The sequence below is a fragment of the Gouania willdenowi genome, chromosome 4, assembly GCF_900634775.1.
Source record: "Gouania willdenowi chromosome 4, fGouWil2.1, whole genome shotgun sequence".
NCBI lineage: Eukaryota > Metazoa > Chordata > Actinopteri > Blenniiformes > Gobiesocidae > Gouania > Gouania willdenowi.
In genome coordinates, this window is record NC_041047.1 from 23,560,583 (window position 1) to 23,569,530 (window position 8,948).

Here is an 8,948-nt window from a genome sequence, read left to right on the forward strand (position 1 = left end):
TCCTTCTATTTGTAGATTGGATCCTTTCTATTTTTATACTCACTTTTTACTAGAGACCTGCAAGCCTGCTTTAGTTATAATCTCCTAAAACCTGTGTCAAATACATTTTTCTCTGTTCATGGTCTGCATTTAAACCTTTTCAATTGGTTGTATTTAAGCAAGACAGGATTTTTTACATTTAGATTTAGATTTAACCTTTAGATTTACATTTATCAGATTTAACATATATATTTAAATTGAACAGTTAGATTTAACATTTAGATTTAGATTTAGAATAAACATTTGAATTTAATGTTTAACATTTAGATTTAATGTTTATCACAAATTTTGCTGTAAATCTGGTCAAAAGTGACATGAAAAAGCATTCACAGATTTAGATTTGGTGAAGTGTAAGTTTATAATCAGTACACTGAAACATAAATATGACAAAACCCACCTGCAGGTTTAATAAACAGAGGCCAGATGTGCTGCGTCTTAACTCACAGCATCAAACCTGTGTTGTTCTTGCGTTTCGGTGAATTTCTCTCGAACCATTGAGGTTTATTTCACGGCCCACAACAGTTATAATCTCCTACCACCTGCGTCAAATACATTTTTTTTTATACCAACCTTGTCAGTTGGTTGTATTTAAGCAGGATGGAAGTTTTAAAAATGTGGCCCTTGAGTATACCAGGGACTGAAAACCCTGCTGTTCATGAACACATGTCTGCTGGATCTTTAATCTCATTGGCGCAATATATCAATATTTACTATTTGCTTAGAACCTGGAGTAGCTGGCCACACAGCAGAAGGGTTGTTTTTACCAGAGAAGCTGGAGTAGAATAAATCTTTGATCTTCCTTTAGGAGTCTTTGCAGCTGACTCGGTGCAAGGCGAGGTACACCTTTGGAAAACCCTATCAGAACCCAAACCACAGTGACTGAACCAAAGCAAATCCAAAAGTAATTAATCCCAAACACATTTTTTTTTCAAGGACACGTGTGTGTGTGTGTGTGTGTGAGATATCTTGCAGCTTATTTGGTACTTAACCAGAAGGAGGTTATCATGTTTGACTGGTTGGTAAAGGATCAGCTCTTTCCAATTCTTCCAGATGATGAGACACCAGAGCCAGACCAGGGCTCTGGCAACATAGGCAAACGCTAAGGGTGCGACGCATATTCTATCTTAAATTATAGTATTATTACGTTAAAAATAGTTGGTTGTATTTGTTGATATAAAAGATAATGGCAGTAATGGCCATGGTAGTCTGACTACACTACATTGCAAAGTCTATTAAAGAATAATATAAAACAATAATCTTCTCACTTCCCACTGATACCTGAGCTCTGGGGATGGTTGCATTTTTGGGATGTGACCCCAGAATGCACCACTATAAGTCGTTGTTTATAAAAAAGAAAATTGTGATATACTATAATATCTTGTATAGTGTGTATATCAGTGGTTCTCAACTGGTTTCACCCTTCTTTTTTTTTTTTTTTTTTTTTTTTTTTAAGAATTCAACCAACTAAATTTAGTTTTTCAAAAATAGCTTTTGAATACACACATATATTATCTTTAAAAAAAAACAAAAAAAAAAAACATATATATATTTTTGTACAACATGTATTTCATAGCATGCCTGTCAAAAGAAAAGTTTCTTTTAAAATCCAAGACTGTAAGTCCAACATGAGAGATTAAGTATTTATTTATTTTTGAGCAGCTGTTCGCTGATATATATAATTGTATTTGTTTTGTTTTGTTCAGACATTTTTTTTTATAGTGTTTATTTAAAATATTTTTTATTTATTTAATGTATATTATTTTTAGGTAACTAATTCATTGGGCTCTTGTTTTCTAAAAAAGTAAAATAAATGGTCAGAGACAAAGATATCCAGGTATTTCGGTGAGGATATTTAAATTTGCAGTACAATTTACTGTGATACAAAGGGGTCCGCCATAAATCTTGTCCCGGGGGCAAAAATGCTCAGGGCTGGAACTGTTTCCACTGCTGAAAAAAGGACAGAATATTGGTTTACATTCATTTGCAATTTTGACCAAGCAAAGTATAAATTACATCAGAAGGCATACGAAGGTTTCTCCAAGGATAAAATGCTGCTTAAGTTGTCATTTTTAACATAAGTCTTACAGCAGTTTATATATTGAACAACGCAAACCAAGATGAAAAATGATTTTGAATACGCCTCCTCGCGTTAAGAGGAGCACTACATCCGCTCTGATCCCAGCAGCTTGACATGTTTTAATTGTCCCTGAATTATGTTTACATTAACTGCAAACAGGGGAATATCTGCACAGGTTCGTGCAGCCACGTTCTGTTCTCAAATACCAGAAGTGATAAAGGTTATTTAAATGTTACTGTGCTAACCTGTGTTTCATCTGACTTCAGGGTATTTTTGTAACTATAGTGAGTCTGAGATAGCTGTGGGTGATGCTTTCCCAGGAGTGAACGTTGCCATGATGCGTCTTGATCTTTAGCCTTTGATCAGCTGGATGTGAGGCATGTAGGATATACCTGACACAGAGGGAAGGCTTTCATCACCTCATAAAGTCCAAAGAGACTCCAATCAGAGCTTTATCCTCGAACTAGATTGATAGATTCACACAGCACTTACACATTGAGGGGGTGGAAAAAATAAAATTAGATTTTTGTCAAGGCCAATAAGTAGCTGAAGTGCAACCATGTTGGAAACGATGATGATGATGATGTGTGGACATTATAGTTCTTCTCTTTGTGTGTTTGTCCTAGAAATAATGGGAAAATGTTCCACTTATGATCTTAAGGCAATTTGTTGCTGAATGTACCTGCTGTTGGTGTGACATAGATCACTGGACCAGTATAACATTCCCTGTTAACTGAGTTATATTATTCTTCAGACCATGCAACTTTTATGTGATTGCCTGGTTCTGCTGGAGATTTATTCTGGTTCAAAGGGAGTTTTTTTTTCTTCTTTTCCCCACTGTAGCTGATGCAGGTTCATCTGGATTTGTTGGGTTTTTTCTTAAGAATTTTATATTTTGATAAGTGCTACAAGATGAATATTGTTGTAATTTGCGCTATATAAATATAGTGAGTAAATATGGTCTCCGTTGTAAAATGTAGCTAAGTATTGTCAGAAGTGTAATAAAATAGCATCTACAGCATAAAATAAATTTGTTTCAAAAAAAAAAAATTACAAGAAAATATAGGATTTTATTGAGCAATAGTACCAAACAAATAGCCTAAAAAGGAGCTTGCAACATTTCTTAATTATTGCTAAATGAAATAATCAATCTTTCCGAGTACCCCCTGCAATGTGCTCCTGTACCCCCAGGGATACGCACATCGATTACACACCACTAGTCTGTCTAGAAAATGAAATCAAAGGAGATCATCTGTTGCCTCACAGAGACAGAGTGTGTATATTGACACCACAATGATTTCAGTTTTAACATTGAGTGGGAAGAGGATTTGGAATCCATTCCACATCAAGGGCATTCAGGTGTTCATTCAAATCAGATCAGGAACATACAAAGTCTCAGCTTTAAACTATATCCAACGATATCCCACAATCGTGCTCGTTTCTGTATTTTACTGGGAAAGGAGAATCCATTCCATAACAGAAAAAAGAAAAAAAAAAAACTCTATTTCTGCCTCCTTGAAAACTCTATTTCTACCTCTGTGGTCTCATTGATTGATGCAGGATATCACCTTGAGAGAAATACCTAAACCCACAGCCGTGGAGCAGGAGCAGAATAATCCGTTTGATGTCATGAAGGCAAAGCAAGTCTTCTCTAGTCTCAGTCTGTGCTGCACTGATAGACCAGCAAGTTGTTGCAGGTTTGAATGCCTCTGTGGGATCTGTGGATGTCTGCACTACTCTGCACAACTTTATGCAGGTGATCCAAAAAAACTAAATAAAAAAAAAAACAATCTTTGAAGTTGAATAACTGAAAAATCTGCAAACTTACTTAAGCTGACGCAGTTAAATCCCCAACACAGATAAGACATTGGAGAAAAACCCTTCCTTCAAGTTAGGACAAGTCAAGATTACCTGTGTATTTTAACTGGTTCTTAAATCCTCTAATACCAACATTTCCCTTAAACTGACACTCTCCAGGACCCCTACAGAGACAACGAGGCGGCCTGTCTCCAACAGGGACAGCTTCACTGGAAAATCATTCAAGTATTTTACATCATAATTGAAAAATGCTTAAACAGCTCTCCATTGGGTAAAGCAATGATTGAACTCTTTCATCCCTTTCATCAAATATTGTGTCATGAGAGTGAACCATTTTTAAAAGTAATCATTCAGTAATTATTCTACGTCTTCTCTCACTTTTATTTACTAAACTGGATTTGCAGTGCAGCTGCATCACGGGCCCAGATGCCGTCAGAGCCGCTGCTGCATAATCATGCTTTAATTTGACTTTAACTCTGGACATACTTTGAGTATGACAAATAATAAAAACAAACCATTACAATCTGGTGTGTAATAGATTGTGTGGGTGTTTTTTTTTTTTAAGTGTCTATTTGTACGATTGGTGTACAGACAACCTCCGGTGCTATTGGTATGGTTACCGAAGTACGTAGCGTCTTAGGGTTAGGGTTAGGTTATAACCCAATATCTCAACATTTTTAGGGTATGGGTAAGGGTAAGGTTAAGGGTAAGGTTATGGCTAAGGTTAAGGTTAAGTTTTAGTCACGCGACTTAAACTATCCAATGACTGACCCATCACGTGACCTAAATTGGCCAAGTAGGGGCACTGCGTACGGATAGAATGTCGGTATATTGATAGGGCAACCGTACGGATACCCACTGCCTTTTCTCTGACCCCCCTTAATCTTCCACCTTCAACATTGCATCTTGTGATGTTTTAAAATTGGAATATGTTGTAATGTGAAATAATGTCACACCTTTAAACGTCAGTCATTATTGTACTGCTCTCCAACACTTGATAAACTAATTCTCGTCTGTTTTTGAGTATGTTTTGTTCATAGCTTAACCTTGTTTTCCTTAGCTACAACAATTCAATGAAGTCCTCTTCTGCACCCTACTGCTCTCTATCTCAGTCCTTTTTTAGAAACTTCTGGCCACGCTTCATTCACCCGTCTCACAAACAAGACAGGACTGATTTGATCTATTTATGGTTCTATGTTTGCCAGGTTCAGTTTTATTATATGTACAGTATTTCTTTATCTTAACAATTATTATTTTTGAGTTATATGCTTTAGTAAGCATTATCAAATTATTGTGTGTTAATGTTTTTTGGGTAGTACATGATGAAAGTTTTTGTAGAATTTATCACCACTATAATTTGGTGTACACAGCAATTCTGTGTTAGTTCTTTTTCTTTTTGACAGGTGCTGGCTCCTCTGGAAGCACGTCACTCTCCTGGGGGCAGTTTTATTTGCACAGTGCCAATCGTAGTCCATTTGCACCGTCACATGTGATTATTTTGGGGACCTCTTTCTCTTGTTTGTGTCCGTGCAGCCGTAAGAAGTCCCAGGCACGTCAGTCTCTTTAGTTTCTCTCGCGATAATTCTAGTTTTAAAAGTACAGAAGAAGATTTTGATGGATAAAATATTTTGGGGCAAATCAAGAAAAAAGAAGAGAATAAAGTCAAAATGTTGAGGTGAAAGTTGAAATTTTGAGAATAAAGTTGAAATAGGATGTCGAGAATGAACTCAAAATACAATATTGTGATAAAAGTCAAAGGTGTGCTAATGAAGTCAAATCTACGGAAGCTGACAGGAGCCAATTCACCGTCTACAATATGCTGTGTATCGATGAATGCGACTTCAAAGTTGGGTCTAATAATAATAGATTTTTTTTTTAGCTCATACACACATGTAATATCTTTAAAGGCACACTGCGGACTTTTTGACCTAAAGAGTTGACCCATATGAGTTATTTTAAATGATTCCTCAGACCAATATACAGAGCTTGACAGTATCAATGCTCCGAGCGAGGCTTCCCTCTTGAAATACCAACCATGTAAGTTTAGAGAGACGGCCCGTCTTTGGCCAGGTCATGTGACCTGGTGAATGCCTGGAGAACGTATCACTTCACTGCAGTCATGTGACCACATGGATATACTTATTGGGCTAAAAGGCTTTTGCTACTATTTTTCCAGTAGCTACTACTATGTTACACCAGAACTCTGCACTATAGCAGATTGGTGTAACAATTACAAATCAGACATAATGTAAATCAAGCAGCAGTAATTATCTTTCAAGCAATAAAGTAAAAACACTGTAAAAAAAAAAAGACGGCGCTCTAGCTCCGAGAAAGGGGCGGGACCTTTGAGCAACAGCTGTCAGACAGCCCATCCATCCATCCATCTTCAAACCCGCTAATTCCCGTTTATCAGGGCCACGGGGGTCTGCCGGTCCAATTTCCGGCTCTCATTGGGCGCTGGGGTCAGACAGCCCATTAAACACAATCCTGGCTCTGATTGGTTCTTTTTGCTCGGTCGCGAAAGCAAAGGCTGCAGGAGAAGCAGGGGGGACTCAATGAGTCTGTTTTTTTTCACACAAACTACTAGTTTCATGTAAAGCTGTCCTCACATAGTGACAGCTTTAGCATATATGACAAAAAGTCACTTTTATAAGAGTTGCAGACTGCACCTTTAAAGTGTTACCTAATATTGATATCTTGGTGACATTTATTTTTGTTGTAATTTTCTCCTTCTTCCCTGAGTTAAATCTGTTTAACAAATTAGATTTTTATACAACGGGTTCTCCTGCCAGTGGACTTTTCTTTGAGTCGTGTGCCCCGTGTACATCGACAACTATCTATCAATCTATTTCCCATGAGTGAAATTCCCTTGGGTGGCGTCGTCGCTCCCTAAAATCCCTCTGTCACGCCACAAACAGGAGGTTGATGAGCAGACACTGACCAACTCTGTGTAACAGGAAACTCACAGACATGGTGGGTCATACAGGTCATGTGTTTCCATAGTAACCTCCACGAACAGTCCTTTGTTAGTTTGGGTTGGGTGACCTCAGAGATCAGCTGAATCAAGCACTACAAAAGCAACATGATTTCAATCTAGCTCAACACATATGGCTACAAATCTACATGAAATCAAAGTTCGGGTCATGTGAGCTCACGCTGATATTGGTGGGTGTGAAAAAACAAGTGTACAGTCTATACATCACATTTACTTTAGAGAACATTGTGACCTTTGTGGCTTTGGCTCCTATTTTACACTCACAGTGTTGCGCTGTCAAGGGACACAATCTCCTTTGCCTTGCTGCCTTTTGTCCAAAAAAATAAATTATACTGAATAATAATCCTGACTCAGCCAGTCCGAAAAAACATGGAAGAAACATTACAGTCATTAAGCCAGGAGTGTCAAACTCATTTTAGTTCAGGGACCAAGTACGGATCAGTTCATGGGGGGCGTGGCATGTAGGCCACAGATTTTAAGTGGGAAAATTAGTAATTGAATCATCATTGTGCTCTAGTTTGCACTTTCACATATAAATAAATGATAAAATATGTTTGGCAATGATAATATCAAAGCAATAAGTGACAGATTTCAGTCCCTGCATAATCTTCACTTTCAATATATTGGATTTTTTTTTTCACCCATTTTTATGTAATTTGGGGAAATTTTGTGGAATAATTTGGAGAAAATTGCAGGATTTGGGGAAAATTGAGATTTGTTTTAACAGTTTTAGATTTAAAAAAAAAAAAAAAATGACTGCAGTCATGTGATACAGTATAAGCATGGGGGAAATGTGAGCTCTGCAAATCTTGTGGAGTTTCATTGAATTTGTGTTTTTTTTTTTTTTTTGGAGCATTAAGCTGTCTGTTTCTGTGATTGAGAAATGATTTCCCTATTAGGAATTAACGTAGCCAGCATGTAGCTTATTCTCAAGTACAAACAACAAGAATAATTTGGTTTGGGTAGTAAAAAAAGATTGCATATTTTACAGTTTGCATGGATGTTGTAATGGCACAACTGATGGTTGGATAGGGGATCAAGAGTACAGCCAGTATAGAATAATATTGTACTTAAAAGGTGACCTTTCTGAATTGTGTGCGCTGGTAAAAAACCTTCCGAGTCTCTATGTGTCAGTGCTTCTCCCCAAGAAAGCTCTTAAGTGGGTGAAGTGCTCAGCAATTTCCGTAAGCGCTGCTAGAAACAACCACTGTGTATGAATTAATGCAGCTTGTGTCACGGTTCAAAGAGCTGCACTTTGGCTTTAGTGCAATTCTAAGACACTTATATTACTTTTTGCATCATGTGCGACATATAAATTCCAATAAAGCAAGTGTAACACTATTATTATTAAGAATGTTAGTAAGAAAAAGGGTAGGGTCTAAAAAAAAAAACCTTGAAATTGGGTGACGAAAAATGACAAGTCAACAAATGAAACAAACTTAAATAAAAAAATAAAAATGAATGGAAAAAAATAAATGCATCTACAGTATATGCAGAAACTGCAACTTCTGCTACAGAGAGAATTAAATCGACGTCAAAATTGTGTGTTTGGATGATTTTCTACACATAAAGTGGAGATTTAAATGATGAGACGTAAAGTATGAATAGTTTAATAGATACATGAGAAAGAATGTAGACTTTATTATGGCATATGAACACAATAAAAACACAACAAAAGAAGAACATACAGACATTTTCTTCAATATCTAATGTTTCTAATTATAACATTTTAATGCAAATAAAACAGCCGCCAAATGTCCAGAAACCTGCACAGCAAACTCCTTCTATTATATTCTAGTTACTATTCTAAGTAATTCTTAAAAAAACAAAAAAAAACAGAAAAAAGGCAAAATGTAAAAAACAATATTATTGTTTTTTGCACATTGGTCCTGTACAATGAGTGGCCGGCCATAAAAACTCTTAAATTTCATAAAATTATTCCAAAAATGTTATACTGCAATTACTATTGCAATTATATTTGCACCAGAATGTCATCAGTGTGTTTAATAATTTCAACAT